We start from the raw sequence: 24,713 nt of genomic DNA, 5'->3' as shown, positions 1-24,713 counted from the left end.
TACAACATTGTATGGAAAAGTTGATCAGAGTTTGTTAAGTACTTACAAAATCAGGCATCTAACAAGAGTGGCATCGAGCACGTTGAAGTTGAAGAAGAGATGTAAGTCCTCGAAACTCACATTGATGGAACCAACATCGTGTCGGAAATGATCTCTATCGTAGTGGACAAGAAAAGCATGATAACCTACTGACATTTGATCCATGCAATATTCATGTAACTCGCGGTAACTGGAGCTGCACTCATCAAAGTATTCGCCAACAAAAATTGGCCGGCCATGGACGTAATTGCGTGCTTCAAGTATGTCTGCTTTCCTTTTAGCAAGCAACAATTCTAACATGGCGTCAGAAATAATATTACTCCCTGATTCGAACAAGCTGCTGTTAATTTGGTTCTGTGCGATGAGTGCTTTAAGTAAGAGGCAATTGTTCTCTTTCCTCTTCACTCTCCTGCTGTGCTTCTTCGTGGTCGTGGTTGTAGCCTTTTTGGCCACTTCCTTCTTGGTACTTGAAGCCTTTCTGGCAGAACGTCCGGTTGCCTGCAAGGTAGACTGCCGAGCTGACAGTGAAGCTTGGACGGACTTCTTAGCAGATGGTTTATCTATGCCAGACTGCTGAGCTGGCAGTGCTGCTGTGACGGACTGCTGGGCTGTAGGAGCAGAGGCATCGGACTGTTGACCATGCGTTGAAGCTATGTCGGGTTTCTGCGCAGGTGGTGCCAACTTATCGGTGTGCTGAGGAGGCCGTGCCAACGTGTTGGTTTGCTGAGCAAGAAGTGCTGACGCATTGGTATGCTGATCACGCGCCTGCAGACCGACGGACTGATGAGCAGTCGGTTCTGGACCTACAGACTGCTTAGCAGGCGATTCCGAAGCATCGGACTGCTTAGCAGTCTGTTCCACTAGGTTGGTCTGCTGAGCATGTGCTACAGCTGGGTCTCCCCCCGCTGCTTCAGCGGCTGGCATCTGAACAGTGGTGCGTCATCAGCAGTTGTAGGCCTTGCCACTGCCTGCTTTGGGGCGGAGGATAACATGGCCTATATGCCACAAAGTCGGGTCGGCTGATCACAGGTTGATGCATTAGCCCGCGAGAGCTGCTGTGGCAAGGAGAGCGTCACCAGTTGAGGGGCGATAGTGGTTGCTCTTGGCGGGGCTTCTGGAATCTCATCTCTCCTAGGACATTCTTTAGGGAAAATTCATTGAATCCAGGCTTTTCTTCAGTCACGTAGCACTTCACATAGCCCAGCTTCAATGGCACATTGTCCAAGAAGAGGCCATCTTCCAAGAAGGGTGGGAAAACCCAGGCTGTTGCACATTTTAATGTACCTTCATAATTTGTAAGCACATCCTTCAGTCTGTCTTTCATTCCAGATAGATCGGATATAGCATCATCACGAGCAGCTGCAGTCTCAGTGTCGCTGGGGTCAGCTGATGCAGAACTACTCTTGTGCAGTGTTGTCGCCCAATAAGCAGCATCATCCATGCCCGCCTCCCCTCCCATCTACTGGCTATCTGTCAGTGTTAGAGTCTTCTGCATCATCATTGACTCCTCAACATCCTTTCGAACAGCCGGATAAATCTCCTTCAACTTTTCAAACAATGCATTCTGCTTCATTTCACTCCTCACTTTTTTCATGCTGAGCCTCTCTTCTTTGCTGAGTGTGAAAGCCCTCTTGTGCGGGACATTAACACCTATACCCCTTGCACGGCCAGGGGGCTCTTTTGTGTCCAGAGCAATGGACAGAATGTCACATGGCCCTGAGTTCCTGTAGAACCTTCTAGGGATCTTGGAAGCCTCTACCATCAATTCATATAGTTTGGCGTCACATGCGTTTTCAAAGTAATTAGTTCCGTCATCACGCCTCTTTGCACGTGCCCATAAGTAGTCTCTGCCGCGTCCGCCCTTGATTTCACTAAAGGCCGGATTCCCACTCGCCGCTACTCCTTCTTTGTCCTCCTGTTCCCATATCAGTTTCATGCCATAGTATCCTGCCACACCCATACAGTGGGGGTGTATGTTCTTCTTCTTAAGTTCCGATTGCTTGAAACTCTTCGCAGCAAACTCTGGAGTTGCCCTGACCCTTTTGAATTCTGCCTAGTCTGCCTTTGTAATTTGGGGGTATGCGGGGATTGGGTCCTTATCTTCACTCAAGTACTTCTTGTACATCACGTGCTTCCAGTTTCTCCAAGCATCCCTAGCCTTCTTCAGTGCAACGTGTTCCACCTGCATTCTCCACTGCTCTGGAACGTTGAAGTGATCCATGATCTCCCAGACTATCCTTCACCGTGTTTTTGTGTCAGCCTTCCGAAACCCCAGCAGATTAATGTTGAGCCTTGCCCTGCCAAGAAATCCACACACACTCCTAAACCTCATGCGTGCTTTATCTGGTTTAGTTGGAGCCTAGGACTTTAAATCAATCTCGGTTACTTCATATACACCTTTAGGATGGTGTGTGGGCTTCCTTGGAGCGTTCCTTTGTGTCCTGACCGGAAGGGTAATTGCTGCAGCTCTATCCCATTCAAGACTACTTGATCCCTCACAATCTGCTAAAGACCTAGGGTTGTCCGAATCAGATGAAGATACATGGCCTGAATGAGTGCTGTCGCTGCTACTCAACATCTACAGAGAACACATGCGAAACTCAGGAAAGGAGGATAAGCATAAAACTAACAACTTGGTATCAAGCTTTCTAAACATGCCATGCAATAATTTAGAAAATGTACGGCTAATTTGTTAAGTTTGAGTGACTCGGGCGCCCGCGATGTGTAAATCGGCAGTAACTTATTGGAACAAATACAACTTAATGTAGTAAGGAAGGTAGATAATGAACATATATACGCTCTCCATTATTTATAGCCAATTTGGGAACATATGGATCGAAATTGGAAGAGTGACTGCGAGGAAATATGCCTCACCGCGATGGAGAGCAGTAACTAACAGGCTTCTTAATGCAAACCCGGCGGGACGACAGGAGAGGCGAGGGTTACTACATCAATATGCTCGAGGGTGGCTAGCGAGAAAACGAAGACGGCGAGGCATGGGCCGCCGCATGTTGGGAATAGCAGTGGAGGTAGGCTTGATGCCGAAGAGCGGGCACACGGCCGGGCTGAGCACGGCTATGCCGGAGAGGGTCCTGCTGTGGATCTGGGGGAGGGGGAGCTGGCGAAGGAGATTGGGTGGACTAGTTGAGTGAAACGCGGGCGGACGATGGGGGGGTGTTGGCGGCCTAGGTGAAAAGGGTGAAAAATATCCCTGGTCACCGTGTGCGCGGAAAGACCTATGCAAACGGTTGCCTCTAAGCGCTCGTGTACACAAACAGAATAATTTCGTTTGAAATGAAGGCATACTAATTTTGAAATGAAGAAGTGAGTTCATCGTTTCGCCTCTAAATTTTTAGCACGTAAACCAATTACAATTTTACCACAGGTTTGATTTGCTGACGCATTTCAGGTCTCGTGTGCTATATGTAAGACATTTTTGGCATTTACTGTGCATGTTGGCATATAAATCAATTCCTAGCCGGACTGCATTTCCTGTCGAAAGGGATGAGGATTGCTGTTCGATCTGGGGGCATCCAACAGTGTAGATGTACGATCCGTGGGGTTTGGGTTCTGGCCAATCAGAACGCACGACTCAGATCACGCGCACAGCGAGGGGGGGGCATCGGCCATGGTTTGGTAGGCACACGACTTTCGTGTGTGAACTGTGTGCTATTTGAAAACATTTTTCGGGAGGGGCTATTTGAAAACATGTACATGTGTTGTCGAAAGGGATGAGGATCGCCGTTCGATCAAGGAGAATCCAATGGTGCAGACGTATGATCCGTGGGGTTTGGGTTCTAGCCAATCAGAACGCACGACTCAGATCGCGCGCGTGGCAGAGGGGTGGGGGGGGTGCATCGGCCACGGTTTAGCGGACACACGGCTTTTGTGAGTGAACCGTGTGCTCTTTGAAAACATTTACATTACCTAAGATCATATTTTTGTTCGAATGAAAACATGAGTTCATCGTTTCGCCTCCAATTTTTTTCCACGGTAAGAAATCATGTGTATAGTGGAGAGTGTCAGTATCATGAATATAAAGTACATATGATACTAGTGTATGATACTGCCTTTAATTAATTATAGCGCATAGTATAATACATAGAGTATAGTATCATATATAGATCATATTTATTGCCATGCATGACACAAATTAGCATTTAACATGATACAGTATCTACCTACTATATGTTACTCTAACCCTCTTTATATATATTTAATTCTTTTCCACATCAGCATACTTGCTATTTCCGAGTGCATGACATCATCGGCCACTATGGCCAGCCTTATATAGTGGGGAGTATCATATATACTACATATATAGTATCATGCATATGATACTAGTGTATGATACAACGTACGTACCTTCATAGTGCATATATAGTATCATAGAGTAGTACTAGCTCCCTTTATAAACTAATATAAGAGCGTTTAGATTACTAAATAGTGACCTAAACGCTCTTATATTAGTTTACGGAGGGAGTATATATCATAGATGACCGTATTTATGAATTGAGCCCTATAAGGCTGGCTGTAATGGGGAGTATTATATATACAACTAGTATCATGCATGCATATATATGATAGTGTAGCTAGGATACTACTTCCATAATGCATAGTATCACAAGTTAACATCTTAGGTTGCCTTACTAATTGTCATGCATCACACAAAGTAGTAGTACAATGATACGTCTCCAACGTATCTATAATTTTTGATTGCTCCATGCTATATTATATACTGTTTTGGACATTATTGGGCGTTATTCTCCACTTTTATATTATTTTTGGGACTAACCTATTAACCGGAGGCCCAACCCAGAATTGCTGTTTTTTTGCCTGTTTTAGAGTTTCGAAGAAAAGGAATATCAAACGGAGTCCAAACGGAATGAAACCTTCGTGAACGTGATTTTCTCAATGAACAAGACCCGAGAGACTTGGACCCTACGTCAAGAAAGAAAAGAGGAGGCCATGAGGTAGGGGGGCGCACCTGCCTACCCCAAGCGCGCCCTCCACCCTCGTGGGCCCCCTGTTGCTCCAGCGACGTACTCCTTCCTCCTATATATACCTACGTACCCCCAAACGATCAAGTACGGAGCCAAAACCCTAATTCCACCGCCGCAACTTTCTGTATCCACGAGATCCCATCTTGGGGCCTGTTCCGGAGCTCCGCCGGAGGGAGCATCGATCACGGAGGGCTTCTACATCAACACCATAGCCTCTCCGATGAAGTGTGAGTAGTTTACCTTAGACCTACGGGTCCATAGTTAGTAGCTAGATGGCTTCTTCTCTCTTTTTTATCTCAATACAATGTTCTCCCCCTCTCTTGTGGAGAACTATTCGATGTAATCTCCTTTTTGCGGTGTGTTTGCTGAGACCGATGAATTGTGGGTTTATGACCAAGTCTATCTATGAATAATATTTGAATCTTCTCTAAATTCTTTTATGTATGATTGGTTATGTTTGCAAGTCTCTTCGAATTATCAGTTTGGTTTGGCCTACTAGATTGATCTTTCTTGCAATGGGAGAAGTGCTTAGCTTTGGGTTCAATCTTGCGGTGTCCTTTCCCAGTGACAGTAGGGGCAGCAAGGCACGTATTGTATTGTTGCCATCGAGGAAAAAAGACAGGGTTTTCTTCATATTGCATGAGTCTATCCCTCTACATCATGTCATCTTGCTTAAGGCGTTACTCTATTTTTAACTTAATACTCTAGATGCATGCTGGATAGCGGTCGATGAGTGGAGTAATAGTAGTAGATGCAGGCAGGAGTCGGTCTACTTGTCTCGAACGTGATGCCTATATACATGATCATACCTAGATATTCTCATAACTATGCTCAATTTTGTCAATTGCTCAACAGTAATTTGTTCACCCACCGTAGAATACTTATGCTCTCGAGAGAAGCCACTAGTGAAACCTATGGCCCCCGGGTCTATCTTCATCATATTAATCTCCTACTACTTAGTTATTTCCTTTGCTATTTACTTTGCCTTTATTTTACTTTGCATCTTTATCATAAAAACAGCAAAAATATTATCTTATCATATCTATCAGATCTCACTCTCGTAAGTGGCCTTATAGGGATTGACAACCCCTATTTGCGTTGGTTGCGAGGATTTATTTGTTTTGTGTAGGTACGAGGGACTCGCGCGTAGCCTCCTACTGGATTGATACCTTGGTTCTCAAAAACCGAGGGAAATACTTACGCTACTTTGCTGCATCATCCCTTCCTCTTCGGGGAAAACCAACGCAGTGCTCAATAGGTAGCATACAACATTTAATATGACACAGTATCATGATATGATACCACATCCTCTCTTGTGTGCCACATCATCCAGAAAGTCTAGTTGGCATGCATGATACCGCTTATGATAATACCATTACAACCAGCCTAAACCGGAAAGGAGGGAGTATGAGACTAGCCACAATGGAGAATAGTACACTAGTAACATACACATATCCCTAGACTATATATGTTACTAGCTTCATAGTGGGTAGTAACATAAGTGTAGTGTCATGCAAAGCTTCATTTCTTAGGTTACAGACTCATATTGCATTGGGACATGTGATGCTACAGTAACTAGCTAAGTTACTGAAACTATCTCTCTCCTCATTAACTTATTGCCACATAAGCAAGTTTGCTGAGTTGGAGTCGGTGTTACTGCTGAAGTTACTCCCACTGTGGCTAGTATGATACTAGCTAGTCGTCTATGATATACTAGCTACCTCACTAAGAGCATGCATGGTTAATAATACAGCCAAGGGTTGGCTATAAGAAGTTGCCATGTCATATACAACCAACCTCTTAGCGGACATGTACAATAATAAGTTTTATATACGTACTAGTTTATCAATAGTTGGCCCACCTTACATCCTCATAAAGTGTCTTGGGTCTCATGTTGCAGCTGGCTCTACTAACCAAGAGTCCGCTCCTCTCCTCTTTCCTCCAACTAATAAGCACACATATATATATATATATATATTATTCTATTCCTTATAGCCAGACTACCCACAGTGGGAGTAACATAGGTAGTAACATCACACAAATCTAGATAAAATAGATGATGTGGCAAGCAATAAATGAAGAAATGGAGGAAAGTGGATATGTGTGATGTTACTACCTATGTTACTCCCACTGTGGGCATAGTCTTACTATAGTATGAGACTACCCACAATGGGAGTAACATAAGTAGTAACATCACACATATCTAGATAAATTAATTAGATGATGTGGCAAGCAATAAATGAAGAAAGAGAGGAAAGTAGTAACATAGCTAGTTACTAGTAGTATGAGTAACATCACATGTACATATCAAGGCAAGATGTGTCTATAGCCTGATAAATGAAGTGTTGCATGTTACCACACATATATGTTACTCCCCACTATAGAGGTAGTAGCATAGACTAGTAAAACATGGGCATGTTACTAGTCTATGTTACTACCCATTGTGGCTAGTCTGAGTAACATCACACATCTCAAGGCAAGATGAGTCTATAGGCTAATAAATGAAGTGTTGCATGTTACTACATATGTTACTACCCACTATAGAGGTAGTAACATAGACTAGTAACATTCTATGTTAGTACCCATTGTCGCTAGTCTTATGTCACTCTATTGTGTACTTACTTGCTCTAATGCATAGTATCATAGGTTAGCTAGTATCATATGTAGTACTTTATTTATATTATCATGCATGACACATAGTAGCATAACATTTATTATGATACGGTTTCATGAGATGATACTTAACCCTCTCTTTCTTCATTTAATTAACTCTATGACAACTCATCGAAATTGCCTAGTTGGCATGCATGATACTAGCTATGATACCCCCTTACTATCAGGCTAGCAAAGGTGTACAGATCATTTGTGCATTGCTTTGTGAGTTTTCATCCGTTTGTTCTAGAAGCGGGGAGAAGTTTCAAACATTTCGGCTGCGACTTGCGGCCACTGGCGTAGGCCTAGTTGGTATTTTAATTATAGAAATTTCAGATTGAGTTTGGACATCATCAAAATCGATGTGTGCCTGTGGCGTGCTCTCACGACCCCGTGGAAAAAAATTGGTAAAGTTTGTCACAAGTTTTGATGACCGCTCCTTCCAAACCAGAGCATCTCACATGAAGGATCATGGTTTTCCAAAAGGAGACATGTCAATTCAAACTCCTGTGGTCGGTGACTTCATCGTTTGGCCTCATAAAAATTTCCACGGTCCGCAATCACCATTATACCATGGGTTTGATTTTCTGGTGCATTTCAGGTATCGTTAGCTATATTTAAGACATTTTTGAGATTAACGTGCATTTTGTGCATAAAAATAAAATTACAACCGGAACTGCATGTGTTGTCGAAAGGGATGAGGATCACCGTTCGATCTAGGAGCATCCAACAGTGCAGACGTATGATCCGTGGGGTTTGGGTTCTGGCCAATCAGAAAGAATGACTCAGATCGTGGGCGGGGTGGCGGGGTTTGGTCGGCACACGGCTTTCACCAACGAACCGTGTGCTATTCGCAAACCAGAATGACTCAGATACTGTAGTGAGATCAATTGAGTATGCTACCTCATGATATAATAATAATAATAATAGTAATAATAATAACAAAAAACAGTTCATATTCATTGCCTGAGCTAACATCATATCAAGGTCAACATATTAACGGTTCTTACATCAACAGAAAACCGGGCATAACTCACAAATTCAGTACATGCGATAGTTATAAATTGAATGAATTAAGTTGCAGGGTAGGCATAAAGACTAGTCTTATGGCTTAATTCCCATGTACATGGGGGAACTGGGATCATTAAGTTGACCCTGAATGAACTTGGGTTTTTTGATGATTTTACGCTTCTCTGTTGCACTGGTGCGCGATCCCTTGGCTGGAAACTCATCAAATTCATCGTACTCGTCCTGATCGGCAACATCGTCGACACCCAGTACCCTTCTCTTCCCATGCATCGCTAAATGGCCGTTCTTATGCAAGGGGTCTTCCACAAAGAAAATCTGGGTAGCATCGCTAGCAAGAATGAATGGGTCCGCATGATATGCCATCGTTGTCCTGTTAACACAGGTCTTCCTGTACTCATCAATCCTTACCTGACCAAGATGGATCCATGCGCACCTAAATAATGCCACCTTAACTTTCACATAGTCAAGCTTCCAAATCTCTTTAATGGTTCCATAGTATACCCTTTTTATCAGCTTCATTTACAGTCATGCATTCTATTCGAACAGAGCTGTTCTGATATGAGGTCTTCTTATCACGTTCCTCAGTGTAGAATGTGTATCCATTTATGTCATATGCTTGGTACGTCAACACCGTAGGTAATGGCTTTTGTGCCAACCACGTAGCAATGTCATGGATGGATCCTTGTGGCAAACGATTCTTCAGCCATTCGGCGTACTTCTTAGTGTGCTCCTTCATATCCACTTCTGATGAAGGCACCATTGGTAAGTGAAAGCACAAGTGCTCCCTAGGTGGTTTTGATAATTGATGACAACATATCTCTTGTTGGACTAACATTTCTATCTAGCATGTTTCAGATAAGTTCAACAATGGAGTGGCATGGACTAAAGGTTGTGGGAACTCCTTCAAGATGCTAAGGACAAAGGATTGGCTAAAGCTTAAAGCTCAAGACTCCTCATTTTACATTTTAGTGATCCAAGATCACATTGAGTCCATAGGAAAAGCCAATACTATCAAGGAGGGATGAGGTGTTGCTTAATGAGCCTCTTGCTTCATGTGCTTAATGATATGCTCCAAAATCCTCAGCTACTTTCCCACTTCCACAAATGACCTAAACCCCAAGCCAAACTCGGTCATACCGATTCTTTCTATCCGGCGCCACCGAATTTCACTTGTCATTAGCCACTGCCAAACCCTAATCACTTCAGTCTCACCGATGGGATCTCGGTCTCACCGAGATGGGCTTGCAAACTCTCTGTTACCCATTGCAATATTCTCGGTCCCACCGAGATATGCAACCGGTCCCACCGAGTTTGCTTGACCAAATCTCAGTTTCACTTATTACCCAAATCGGTCCCACCGAGTTTGAGTAATCGGTCAAACCAAGTTTTGGATTTACCCTAACCCTAGCACATCGGTCCCACCGAGTTGATCCAGTCGGTCCCATCGAAATCTCTAACGGTCACTAGGTTTACCTTTTCGGTCCGACCGAGTTTGTTGATTCGGTCCCACCGAGATTGGAAAACTGTGTGTAACGGTTGGATTTTGTGTGGAGGCTATATATACCCCTCCACCTCCTCTTCATTCGGGGAGAGAGCCATCAGAACACATACTCAATTCCAACTCATATGTTCTGAGAGAGAACCACCTACTCATGTGTTTAGACCAAGATATTCCATTCCTACCATATGAATCTTGATCTCTAGCCTTCCCCAAGTTGCTTTCCACTCAAATCTTCTTTCCAAAAAATCCAAATCCTATGAGGGAGAGTTGAGTGTTGGGGAGACTATCATTTGAAGCACAAGAGCAAGGAGTTCATTACCTTCACACCATTTGTTACTTGTTGGAGAGTGGTGTCTCCTAGATTGGCTAGGTGTCACTTGGGAGCCTCCGACAAGATTGTGGAGTTGAACCAAGGAGTTTGTAAGGGCAAGGAGATCGCCTACTTTGTGAAGATCTACTGCTAGTGAGGCAAGTCCTTCGTGGGCGATGGCCATGGTGGGATAGACAAGGTTGCTACTTCGTGGACCCTTTGTGGGTGGTTGCTTCTTCGTGGACCCTTCATGGGTGGAGCCCTCCGTGGACTCGCGCAACCATTACCCTTTGTGGGTGGAGCCCTTCGTGGACTCGCGCAACCGTTACCCTTTGTGGGTTGAAGTCTCCATCAACGTGGATGTAGGATAGCACCACCTATCCGAACCACGGGAAAAACATCCGTGTCTCCAATTGTGTTTGAATTCTCCAAACCCTTCCCTTTACATTCTTGCAAGTTGCATGCTTTACTTTCCACTGCTCATATACTCTTTGCATGCTTGCTTGATATGTATTGTGTATGTTGAAATTGTGCCTAAAACTCCACTCAAACCAAAAAGGCCTAAAAATTGCAACTTTAGCACTAAGTGTCTAATCACCCCCCTCTAGACACGTCTACTTCTAGATCCTACAGTAAGAAGCTTTGGCGTATCTCCGCCAAGTGTTCTTCAGCATAAGCGATGAGAACTGGGCTGTTAAGCAGTACCGTCAAATGGGCTATCTCTGCCAATTCTCCGGGTGCAGCCATTTGCGTGCCAGCAAGGACCGGCTTACCTTTCAGCCTTCCCTCGTGGCGAGAGAGGGGCAAACCTATAGGTCTTTGTTTCATGTATTCGGTGCAAAACTCAACCACCTCCTCCGTGGTATAACCTTGTAGGATGCTTGCCTCTGGATTGTTTCAGTTCTGACAAAAGCGCTTCAGTGTTCCCATGAACCGCTCGAAGGGATACATGTTGCGAAGAAACACAGGACCACAATACTTTATCTCGTCGACAAGGTGCACAGTGAGATGGACCATGACATCAAAGAATGACGGTGGGAAAAACATCTCTAGGTTGGACAATATTCTTGCAATATCATCTTGCATATTATCCAACTCTTCAGGATCTACAACTTTCTGCCATAGTTTGTTGAAGAAATCACAGAGGTCAATGAGTGTGTTTCTTATATCTTTGTCCATTAGATTCATGATGGCCACCGGGAGGATTTGTGTCAACATTACGTGGCAATCATGTGACTTCAAGTATCCCAACTTCATTTTACCTGAGCTCACATCCATGAGACTTCTGATGTTTGCGCAGTAGGAAGAGGGTGTCTTAACTGACAACAAATAGGTGAAGAACTGTGTTGCTTCTTTTGTACTAAGTTTGTAACTCTGGCGAGCTTTGATGAATTTGTCATCATCTTCTGCTTCACTCTTGCGTTGTGATTGATCAGCAAGCATATCGAGCCGTGAATCGTCACCGTCCTTTCTTTTACCTTTAATCTTGAGCAGAGTACCAAGGATGCTTTCACATACGTTCTTCTCTACGTTCATGACATTGATGCAGTGACGCACACGTAGAATCTCCCAGTAAGGTAATTTCCAGAACATCGATTTGTTCTTAAACACTTGATCCTTGGGTGTTAGTTTCACCGTCAAAGGGTGGTTCTTGCCAAGCACAACATTACTTTCTAGCCATGTTGTGGACCACCTCCCCTTCATAGGGTCTTGGGGCCACACCTCCTCTGCCGTATCGTCAAATCTGGCTTTCATCTTTCGGTATGGGTGATTCATCTGCAAGAACCTACGATGACGCAAATACACTGTTTTGCGCGAGTTGGGAAGTCTTCTGCTAGCTGTCCTATCCATGCATGTGACACACCCTACATCTCACTTTGTTTTCTGCCCCAAGGTGTTGCCTAATGCCGACATATCTTGAATGGTGTGCACCAGCATTGCATGTAGATCGAAAATCTCCTTTCTGTAAGCATCATAACATTTTACAGCAGGCGCATCTATCCACACTGTCAGCAATTCTTCTACCAGTAGCTGAAAGTAAATGTTGAAATCATTTCCAGGTTGCTTCGGGCCTTGGATAATCATTGACATCATAATGTATTTTTTCTTCATACACAACCAAGGAGCTAGGTTATATATGCACAGAAGCACCAGCCATGTGATGTGATTGGTGCTCATATCGCCAAAAGGATTCGTCCCATCAGTACACTCCCCGAGCCTTATACTTCTAGGATCCTTGGAAAAATTTTCAAACTTGTTGTCGATTAATTCCCACTGAGCCCCATCTTTCGGGTGCCTCATAAACCTATCCGCAATTCACTCATCATGATGCCACCGCAACCTCTTTGCCTCTCTAGGGTTAGCAAACAAACGCCTCAACCTTGGAATTAAAGGCAAGTACCAAACAACCTTGAATGGTATTCCTGTATTGATCTCGTCGTCCAATTTGTACCTGTCCTTTGCTCTCCTGCGCTCGTATCGTGCATGCTTGCATGTGGGACATGCACGAAAATCTTTGAACTCACCATAGTACAATATACAATCATGTAAGTGCATCTAGTGCCCCTTAGTGATTTTGGTGTATTGAAGACTTATAGGTTAAGGGACTAATGCGTGTGTGAGTGTACACAGGTCTATAAGTCTATGAGGAGTTTGATATTTACAGGAAAAGTTGACCCCTAAAAATGAATATCTTTGACTGAAGATTTTGCTATTTCTGAAGACTTTCATGAAGACTTTGAAAGTGAAGAAATTGGTGTGTCCGTGAAGACTTGATATTCATGCGAGAAATATGAAGCTTGAAGACTTTCGTTTTCATAGTTTTGTTTTTCTCTTTCTTGAGTCATAGTAAACACCGTACTGTTAAAGGGGGTCGAGGAAATACTAAGGAAAAATTTCCATGTGATGCTCAACTCAAATCCTACACCTACCAATCGCTTCGAGTGAAGCCATTGGAAATCTCATACAGTTCAGTCAATTTCTTCAGTGACAGAGACGAAGTTCTTCTGGTCTCTGAGGAATTTATTCTGACTGAGGAGTTAGGAATTCGCCAGTGCGGATTGCCTACACAGTGAGGAACATGATAGCCCTGAGGATTTTGCTACTCAAAATTCTGACCGTTGCTGTGCTATGCGCCAGCTGTCCCAAAATATCTATCCACCTAACGGTCATATCATTGAAGGGCATTTATGTCTTATGATGTCAGGCTGCTCCCTAGGCTATAAATATCCGCCCCCTACAACCACTAGCTGGTTGGATGCTCCGAGAGAAACTGACACTTGTCATTTGAGAGCAACCCAGCCTCCGAGGACTTTGAGCGAAAATCATCAAGTGAGGAAAAACCAAAAACCCAAAACCCAAACACCTACAAACCCCAAGTGATTGAGCATCACTGAAGAGATTGATCCTGAGTGGATCCGACGCTTGTTACCTTTGAAGACTGTGCTTCTTCTAGACGGTTAGGCGTCATGGTCTAGAGCATCCAAGAGGAATAGTGGATCGCCGAGTGACCAAGTTTGTGAAGGTTTGGAAGTCGCCTGAAGACTTACCACGAGTGATTGGACGAGGTCTGTGTGACCTTAGTTCAAGGAGAATACGGTTAGGACTGGGTGTCTTGGACTAAGTGTCCTTGACTGGGTGTCCGGGACTGTGTGTCCTCGAGTTTAAATACTCAGCCGCTCCAACCAGACGTACAACTGAGACAGCAGTTGGAACTGGTCTACCAAATCATTATCTTCACCGAGCTTACTGGTTTTATGTCCTCAGTTCAATTTCTTCAGTCTGTTTGCCTTCATCCTGAGTTATCCTGTGATTACGCTTCCTGTAATCTGTGCCTTTCTTCATTTCATCATGATGACTATGCTTGTATTCTGTTGTGTTTACTTTTGAGTACTTATTCCGCTGCTAGTAGTTCTTCGCTAAGGAATTTCCTCACCAGCAAATTCCTTAGTGAAGATTTTCATAAAAATCGCCTATTCACCCCCCCCTCTAGTCGATATAACGCACCTTGAATTGGTATCAGAGCAAGGTACTCCCTTGTTCTGTGTGATTTTGGTTTAACCACCTGGAGTTTTAGTTATGTCAACCGCAGGTATGATCAAGGTCTCTGCTGGGTGTCCTACCTTCGATGGGACGGACTACCCCTACTGGAAGAATAAGATGCGAATGCATCTTGAAGCAATTGATAACGATCTCTGGTATGTTGTGGAAAATGGTGTTCCCTCAGTCACACCTTCTCTGAATGCTGCCGATGTGAAGAGATTCAAGCAACTCGACTCTCAAGCGAAGAATATCATATGTGGCCATCTGAGCAAAGGACAGTATGGCAGAGTGAGTGCTTTGGAAATAGCAAAGCTTATCTGGGACAGGTTGTCCAAAGTGAATGAAGGAGTCTCAACTCAGCGTGACTCTCGAGTTGATGTTCTTCGCAATCTCTTCAACCGCTTCAAAAGACTCGACAATGAAAATGTTCAACAAACCTTCGATTGCCTCACTGACATCTCAAATGAGCTTGAAGCACTTGGTGCCACTGACATCACCGACCATGAGGTGGTGAAGAAATTGCTGAGATCGCTTGATTCCTCATTTGACACTCTGGCATTGATGATACAAGAACGTGCTGATTACAAGTCACTTGATCCCGTTGATATTCTCGAGAGGCTAAATACTCATGAGTTCCAACTTGCTGAAAAGAGAGATCTCTATGGTTCAAGCTATGTGTCGGGTTTCGGGGTTCGGGCAGACCCTTGAGGTTCGAACACTGGGGTGCACGCGGAGATTTTGCCTCCTACCTACCTGCACCCCTCCGCCTTGCAAAGATCTAAACTAAGGAAAGAACTACACAAGAGACACAGGGTTTATACTGGTTCGAGCCACCGTTGTGGTGTAATACCCTACTCCAGCGTGTGGTGTGGTGGATTGCCTCTTGGGCTGATGATGATGAACAATACAAGGAAGAACAGCCTTGCGAGGGTCTGTTCTTGGCTGGGGCGATGAACTGCTGGGAGGAGTCCAGTCACCCTTCTCTCTCTCTCTACCTGATCTTCTCTATCCTTTGATCCCTCTCTTTTCTTCCCCCTTTGCTCTGTGGGTGGCTGGTCCTATTTATAGAGGCCCTGGTCCTCTTCCCAAATATCGAGCGGGAAGGGAGCCAACAATGGCGGGCTAATTTGAAGGGGGACAACTAGTATCAACTATCCTGACAAAAGTAGTCTTCGCCTGCGCAAAGCTCTGGTGATGACGCCGTCTTGGGCTCCACGGTGACCTCCATCTCGTAGTCCTCCTGGTCTTGGTATCGTTGCACCGAAATGGCAACCTTTGCCTGATGCCTCGGTACTCCGCGGCTGCGCTTGCCCCCTTTGCACCAAAGAGGAAGGGAGGACACTGCGCGGGCTGGCACCCGCCTGGCGCCCCCGGTCATCATGGCTTGTGTCACGGGCACCTCGTGAGGTACCCCGCCTTGATCTCTCCGCCTCCTCGTGAGCCAGCCTAACAACGCCGTGCCTAAGGAAGCTCCGCGTCGTCCGCCCCGCGAGGCTTGGCCCCTCGCGAGGGTCTTGGGTTTGTGTTGGTGAAGATGGGCTGCGCTGGGCCCCCCTTTGAGCCACGCCGCAGGCCGCAGGTAGGCAAGTCTGGGGACCCCCGTTCCCAGAATGCCGACAGTATCCCCCGGGCCCAAGGCGCGCCCGGACTTGGCCGTGCAGGGAGGCGGAAGGGCAAGAGCGAAGCGCCGCGGGCGCTAACAGCCTGCGGCCTTGGGCGTTGCGTGGCGGTTGGTCGGTCGTGGGCGCCTTAGCAACCGCGCGAGTTGATAAAGGAGCGGCATCCACCTAGGCTTTGCTTCTTGCTTTCCCGGTTGCTGCTCAGATCCCCTTTCCTGTGCCTCTCCTTCCTCCAAAATTTCCAGATCCACTCCGACCGTGTGACCTAGGAAGCCATGGCGCCTCGTCAGCCCCCGGCCGTAGCTTGGTACTCATCTGCCCTGGACCCGCCGAACGTGTTGGAGGCGAGCCTTGCCCAGTTGTGCCGGATGGCGACGGCGCGGGGCATCAACGGGGCGAAGGTGTTTAAAGCCGGCTCCGCCACCCCTGAGGGTCAAGGGAGCACCTTCTATCCGCTCTTCATAAGTGCCATTGCTGCTAGCCTGGTGCCTCCCTTCTCCGAGTTCTTCTTCTCTGTCCTCCGCCACTATAAGCTACAAGCCCTGCATCTCCACCCCAACTCCGTCCTTCTCCTGGCAATCTTCGCCTATTACTGCGAGGCTCACGTAGGGGTGCAGCCTTCAGTGGCCTTGCTGCGCCACTACTTATACCTCCGGACCTCTCGTGGTACTGCTTCCGCGTGCGCAAGCTTCATCGCGTACGGTGGCGCCATTGCCATTTCGAACCCCGGGAAAAGGATTGAGGGCTTCAGGAGCAAGTGGGTCTTGGTGGATGCTGGGCGCATCCACCCTCGGCTGATCTTGTCGACGGAGCAGCCCACGAGCTCCAGCGATTGGGGTCGAGCGGAGCTCTCGGACCCCCGCGCGAAGCTGATGTTGGAGAAGATGGACGCGGATCTGAGGCCAGCCAACATGGCGGCGGCGAAGCTGACCAGCGCGTCACTGCTGAGGGAATTCCTGGAGCACCAGCTGGCTCCGCTTCAGCAGTACTCACTTCCGATGTGGAGGCCCCGCCCGAGCCCCGCGGCCTTAGCCAACGGAGATCAGGCTGTTGTCCTCCAATCTCTGGTCGAGGGCGATGTGGCGAGGTTGGCGGGCGCTCCTACGCCCCTGTTCCTCCACGACGACTGGGAGCAGGTAGTGAAGTCCATGCCCGTCTTCAACGGGGATGGGCCCGTGCCCGTGGAAACTCCCGAGGGACCGGTGGATGTGCCCTCCGACGACTCCAGCGAAGAGGAGGAAGGAGGGGAGCGGGGAAAAGGGCCTGACTCCGAGGCGACTGACGGAGAGTCGAGGGCTCCCCTCCCCCGGTGCTGGTCCCGCATTCTCCGCCTCTCTCCGAGCGATGACGACGAGGATGATGACGAAGACGACGACGAGGACAACGACAAGCAGGACGGCGGGAGCTCACCCCCGATCCCTAAAAAGGGCAGGACTGGGCTGATCTCCCGCGGGTCTGCCCCGGCCCCGGGGCGGACCGCAGATGCACCTTCCGCCTCCAAGCTTCTCGAGGTTGACCCTTCCAGCTGGCTTTCAGGCTCCAAATTTGGCCGGAGGCCGCTTGAGCTCACTGGCGACGACCCGTAAGCATTCTATTCTTGTCTTTATCTCTTGCTCTGCTTCTGAGACTTGACGTCCGCATTTCTTGGATAGGCTGGCGCCCGCAGCAAAGAAGCCGAAGGGGGCTCCCGAGGTTCCATCCGTGGCAGCGCTTCTGCCTGCGAAGGAGGGTGACCGCGACGCACAGGCTTCTCCCGCCCGGTCGTCCTCGCGAGGCCTGGCTGAGCCGGCTGGGGCGAGCTCAGCCCCCACGGCCCAAGTGGCTCCCGAGGTGCTCTTGCCTGCCGCCGCCACTTCAGCTGTCGGGGTGCGGCAGACTCCGCCTCAGGATGCTGTGGCCGCGCTGCCGTCTTCTCCTCCTACTCCACTGGCTGCTGTCTCTCTGACTCCTTCTGCCGTTCTGGATCGTGCTGTTGCAGAGCAGGACCGACTGCGTCAGGATCTTCTTGGCGTCGACCCCCGCTTGGTGGCCGGGCGCTTGGAGCTGGCTTCAGGATGGGTTCGCTCCGATGCTTCGATTCGGGCTGCGCTGGTCCATGCCGCGACGAGGAGAAGCAGGCCATCCTTGAGGCGAAGGCTGCTCGTGATGCAGCCCTGGGGGAGGTGGTCGACGTCCGTGATCATTGCAGGGCGCTGGAGGGCGAACTACAAGGTTTGCGGGACCAGCTCGTGAACGAGGTCCGCCTTCGCCAAGAGCAGGAAGAAGGCGTGAAGGCTCGCGAGGCGGCTCTCAAGGAGAGGGAGGTCAAGCTCAAGAAACGCCGCGACCGCCTAGGCGCGCTGGAGCAGGAGTTGGGGGCGAGGAAGGCCAAGCTAGACGACGAGGCCCTGGTTCTTGCCGAGGACCGCGTGGCCTTCGCGGAGATGGAGGCGAGGGCTCGCTCCTCACTGAGGACGCTTTACGACAGCGGCTTGGAGAGCCCACTGGCCGGCGCCGAGGACCGCCCTGCCAAGCTGCTTCCCTTCCTGGTTCACGCTCTTGAAGATGTCGCCCTTGGCCTTGGCCCCGCGGCCGAGGCCGAGGCGCGTGTCCTGTCTTCTGCAGCAATGACGCGGGTCCTCACCCACATCTACCTTCGCGATCCCGGTGTCGACCTCGACAGCCTGCTGGAGCCAGTGAGCGGCGAGCGTGCCGCTGCCGCTGCCGAGGTCGTGAAGGGTCGCGCAGAGGCCCTATTGGGGAAGTTCCGGGCCTTCAACACCAAGCCGAAGCAAGGCGCTGCCGACCCCACCGCTCCGTGAGGCGTACTCAATCCGCACTGCTCCATCGCCGACAAGTGACTCTGTCGCGGCTCCTGTCCTGCCTTTAATTCCTGCACATGTATCATGCCTCGGGGAGGCGTTTAAACTTGCGTTTGGCATCGAGATAATAGTGTGGACTGTAATATTTGCTTTTGAACTTCTTGAAATTTGCGCCTTTCCTTCCTACTTGCTTATCTTCTACGCCGGCAGAGCCCGGCCCCGCGCATGCCTCACCCAGCGTTGGTCCCGACCAGAAACCAGGACGGGGCCAAGGAGTGAGGGGCCACGTGACAAGTTAGGCTCCTGAGTCGCGATGCTCAGGAGTCCCCCTTGGCGCACGAACAGCAAGTAGGGAGGTGTGATGCGGGTGGATCTACCGTTCTACGTCTGCAGGGCCCGCCCGCGCGCGTGCCTCACCCAGCGATGGTCCCGACCGGAAACCAGGACGGGGCCACGGAGTGAGGGGCTACGTGACCAGTTAGGCTCCTAAGTCGCGATGCTCAGGAGTCCCCCTTGACTCTCAAACGGCCTTCGTACCTTGGCTCCGCTCGGGGAGAGACGCGTGACGAACCAGGCCCGGGGTGACCTGGCTGAGCGGCGTGCGTCTGGGTGTGACCCAGACGCAGCCCCCGTGCCCAGCCCCCTCGCGCGGCACTCCTGAGGGGAGGCATTACGATGAGGCTAGACACTGAGCTCTTGGCTCCCTGAGGTTGGTGCGGCCCGGGGGCCACCCTCAGTTGTTTATCACCAGCGCGGAGCATAGCGCTACCGTATGTGTACGGGCATAGCCACTCCTCGGCAGTGTCGTCAGCCAGCGCGGAGCGTGGTGCTTCCACTGGTACGTGGGAGGGGGCCCCCTCCGGGAGGAGCCCCCGGGGCGTGTACAGCCCCGCCCTGACATGTGGCTGGCACGGTAGGGCCTGGCGAGGTGTATCTGGGCACCCGTGAGCTAGCGCGGGACTCACGGGGCCCTACCTCTAGGCGGGTTGCGCCTGGCACTGGGCCTTATCTTGTGATGTGTCCCTGCAAATTTGGTTAGATGTCGGCACTCTATGTCCTCGGGTCCCGGCCCTCGAGCTGCTCTCAGCCGTCGCTGGTATGCCAGGTCGCGATGCCATGGACAAGGCCAGAGGGTGAGGGCTGGAGAGCCAGTAAGAGCCCTGAGTCGCGATGCTCAGGTACCCCCCCTTTAACGTGCAAGTGGTCGGCATGGAGAAGAAGAGGTGCCGTGGACCGGCATCAAATAATCAAGCATGGTGGGTCTAATGCATAATCAGAAATAAACGCAACGGGATACATGCCGCTGGGCGTGGCCCGAGCGGCTTGGGGATCATGCAGCCCGAGGGGAGCCCCCAACAAGGTAAGCTAACAACATGGAATAAAAAAGGGATACACGCCGCAAGGACGGACCCACGCAGCCTGGGAATAATGCAGCCCTGGGGGGCGCTCCCAGCTGGGAATAAAACTCGAAAGATGTCACCTGATGATGTTGAGGACGAAGGAGCGTTGATGTAGCAGGCTCGGTGGGCTACGGAAGCCGATCCTCACGAGCCCCCAAGCCCAGGGGCCTCGGGAGGCTCCGGAGGTGCTGGCGGCTCCTCACGGGCCATCTCCATCCCCGCCAGGGCTGCGGAATGCCTGGTCTCTCGGGCCTCCGTGATGCCCCTCATGAGGCGCCGGTACATGTCAGCCGCGTTCGGCAAGCCATAAGGCATGTGAACGTAGCTGTGGGGTGGGCCTCCGTAGCGCCCCACTCGCGAGGGCCAGAGGCGCTCTAGAGAGGCAACTCGGTTGAGCCCTGGTATGTCGATGTAGACGCGCAGCCCACCATCCTCGCCTGGATAGGGAGCCACTGCTGGTAGGCGGCGGCCGCCTTTCATGACTCTTGACTCCTGTAACTCCCGAATGGCCTTGCTGACGAACTCCTGAGGGTCTGGATCTTCTTGCCTTGCTCCTTCTTGAGGGAAACGTGCTTCGAAACACGCCTCCATGTGGTGCCCAAGCGCCTCCCTCGTGACCCTGACTAGGTTGGTGGCCCTCCAGGGGAGAGCCCCCGAGCCCTGCCTGAGGAGGGCACCGGGCGTGCTTTCCTATGCGATGGAAGGAGGTTCCCCCTGGGCAGGCGCGGGCCCAGAGGGGCCTGCCTCCTGAGTGGTTAGGCCGGACAATGTCTTCTTCTTCTTAGGGGCGGTCTCGGGAGGCCTCCTGCTTCCACGATCCGGGTCTTCCAGTGACGCGGCTTGAAAGGCTCGTTCCAGGGAACACACCGCGTCCTTCTCTTCACATGGCACCATGATGACTCCGCCGCTTCCTGGCATCTTGAGGACGTTGTAGCCGTGGTGAGTTACGGCCATGAACTTGGCCAGCGCTGGGTACCCAAGGATGGCATTGTACGACAGGCGAATGTGAGCGAAGTCAAAGTCGATGAGCTCGGTACGGTAGTTGTTGCATGCCCCGAACGTGACAAGGAGGCGGATCTGCCCAATCGGGACCGTGGAGCCGTCGGTGATACCGGAGAAAGGCTTGGTAGGCTGAAGCTGGCTGTAGGGCACTTGCAGGTTGTTGAATGTTTCCACGGATAGGATGTTGAGCCCTGCACCGCCATCGATGAGGGTCTTGGTGACCACCACGTTGCTGATGATTGGGGAACAAAGCATCGGGAGAACTCCGGCTGTAGCCGCACACTTGAGCTGATCTGCTGAGCTGAACATGATGGCGCACGCCGACCACCTGAGAGGGCGCGTGGCTTCGAGCCTGGGGAGGACTGCGTTTACTTCGCGGGTGAACTGCTTGAAGATGCGCTGAGAGGCTAGGACTTGGGCCCCGCCCAGGATGCAGGCGATCGCGCGCGGCTCCTGGAAGCCCCCAGTCCCCTCGTCCTGGTGGCGGTCCTCGTTTCTCCTTGGTTGCGGCGTTAGCGGTGGGAGGCCTGCGTTGCCTTGCGGGCGATCCTCGCGAGGCTGATCCCTCCAGTCTCCCTCGTGAGGCTGATCTCTCCAGCCTCCCTCACGAGGCGGGTCTTGCCAGCGATCCTCGCGAGGTTGATCGCGCCACCCTTGGCGCGGGCCACGGTCTTCCCAGCGTCCTGCGTTCCTTCCTCCTCCTCAGCCGTAGCCCCGGTCACTGTGGTCAGGGCGACGACCGATCCTTCCTTCTCGCACGGCTCGGAGCTCTTGACATTCATTGGTGTTGTGGGTGTGGAGGTCATGGTACACATAGTACCGGCTGCCCTTGGAAGGTTTGGGCTGATGTCTGCCCCGCTTAGTGTCTGGTTCTTCCGCGAGCACGGCAGCCCCCTTGCGCTTCACATCCTTGGCCTTTGGCTTCTTCTCTTCTGGGTCTGCGGCAAGCAGCTCGAGGAGGGAGAGACGCCCTTCCTCGGCCCTGGCGCACTTGGTTGCCAAGTTGAACAGCTCCAGGGAAGTGCACAGGTCTTCATGCATCGCCAGCTCCTCCTTCATCTTGACGTCGCGTACGCCGTTAGAGAAGGCCGAGATGATGGCCTCCTTAGTCACCTTGGGAATCTTGAGGCACGCGTTGTTGAAGCGCTGGATGTACTTCTACAGGGTCTCCCCGGGCTGTTGCTTGATGCGGCGCATGTCGCTCACGGCGGGTGGCCGGTCACGAGTGCCTTGGAAGTTGGCGATGAAGCGGGTGCGCATCTCGTCCCAGGAGGAGATTGTGCCTAGAGCCAGGTTCAGGAGCCAGGTGCGGGCCCCGTCCTTGAGTGCCATGGGGAACCAGTTCGCCATGACCTTCTCATCTCCGTTGGTAGCTTCGATGCCCAGCTCGTAGAGCTGGAGGAACTCCGCAGGGTCAGCCGTGCCGTCGTAGCGAGGAGGCAAGTCTGGCTTGAACTTGCCGGGCCACGCGACGTTGCGTAGCTCGGCGGCAAAGGTGCGGCAGCCTGCTGTGGCCACGGAAGGCCTTGGATGACGGGGAACTTGGTCTTGCATGTCCCCACGCGCTGCAGCTGGGAGCAGCGCGGGGTCTTGACGCGCGGGAGCAGGAGCATGGTCGCGACGTGCTGGAGCAGGGAGCGCCCGGGCAGCTTCTTGTGGGCAAGGGACTTCTTGACAGCTCTGCTCTTGCTGCGCTGGCGCCTGACGGAGCGGGTTCCACCTAGGGGCCACGCGCCTTGGAGCCATGGCGCCTTCCTGAGGAGGAGGCGGCCGGGGCGCCACCGGAGCTTCACGGCCCGCGCGGGGCGGGGTGCGGTGCAGTGGAACGGACGGCGCAGGAGAGCCCCCTGCGGCGCGGATGAGCTCGGCGACGCAGTCGAGCCATTCTTTGTAGACGTCGTCGACGGGACGGTAGCGCAGGAGCTCGTTCGCCGCGATGAGTGCAGCCCGAGCCTCCATGGGCGCACGGAGCGCGCGGGACGAAGAACCAGCTGGGGTGAGCGAGGGAGTCGCGGTGCGGCCGTCTTGCCGCACGGATGGATGCTGGGACGATGCTTGCTGCTCATCCCCCACCGGGCCAGTGGCGGCGTTGACGGCAGGTGATGGGGAACGGCGATGACGCCCGCCAATAGGGGCCGTCTGGGCGACGTGGGAGGCGAGTGCGGCCCAGCGCTCGGTGTGGGCCCGACGAGCGTCAGACATGGGCGTGATGGTCGGAGGAGAACGGGGTGGTGGAAGACGAATCCAGGTGCACCCCTACCTGGCGCGCCAAATGTCGGGTTTCGGGGTTCTGGCGGACCCTTGAGGTTCGAACACTGGGGTGCACACGGAGATTTCGCCTCCTACCTACCTGCACCACTCCGCCTTGCAAAGATCTAAACTAAGGAAAGAACTACACAAGAGACACAGGGTTTATACTGGTTCGGGCCACCGTTGTGGTGTAATACCCTACTCCAGTGTGTGGTGTGGTGGATTGCCTCTTGGGCTGATGATGATGAACAATACAAGGAAGAACAGCCTCGCGAGGGTCTGTTCTTGGCTAGGGCGATGAACTGCTGGGAGGAGTCCAGTCACCCTTCTCTCTCTCTCTCTACCTGATCTTCTCTATCCTTTGATCCCTCTCTTTTCTTCCCCCTTTGCTCTGTGGGTGGCTGGTCCTATTTATAGAGGCCCTGGTCCTCTTCCCAAATATCGAGCGGGAAGGGAGCCAACAATGGCGAGCTAATTTGAAGGGGGACAGCTAGTATCAACTATCCTGACAAAAGTAGTCTTCGCCTGCGCAAAGCTCTGGTGATGACGCCGTCTTGGGCTCCACGGTGACCTCCGTCTCGTAGTCCTCCTGGTCTTGGTCTCGTTGCACCGAAATGGCAACCTTTGCCTGATGCCTCGGTACTCCGCGGCTGCGCTTGCCCCCTTTGCACAAAAGAGGAAGGGAGGACACTGCGCGGGCTGGCACCCGCCTGGCGCCCCCGGTTGTCATGGCTTGCGTCACGGGCACCTCGTGAGGTACCCCGCCTTGATCTCTCCGCCTCCTCGTGAGCCAGCTTGACGAGGCCGTGCCTGAGGAAGCTCCGCGTCGTCCGCCCTGCGAGGCTTGGCCCCTCGCGAGGGTCTTGGGTTTGTGTTGGTGAAGATGGGCCGCGCTGGGCCCCCCTTTGAGCCACGCCGCAGGACGCAGGCAGGCAAGTCTGGGGACCCCCATTCCCAGAACGCCGACACTATGGCAGAACACATGCACTAAAGGCCAAGGCAGTATCTGAGTCCGAAGATGAAGACTCTGGTAGCAGCCTTGGTGATTCTGAAGAACTGAGCCATG

Source organism: Triticum urartu, chromosome 4A (assembly GCF_056163025.1).
Source record: "Triticum urartu cultivar PI428250 chromosome 4A, HENAU_Tu73, whole genome shotgun sequence".
Taxonomy (NCBI): Eukaryota; Viridiplantae; Streptophyta; class Magnoliopsida; order Poales; family Poaceae; genus Triticum; species Triticum urartu.
This window is presented reverse-complemented; position numbering follows the sequence as displayed.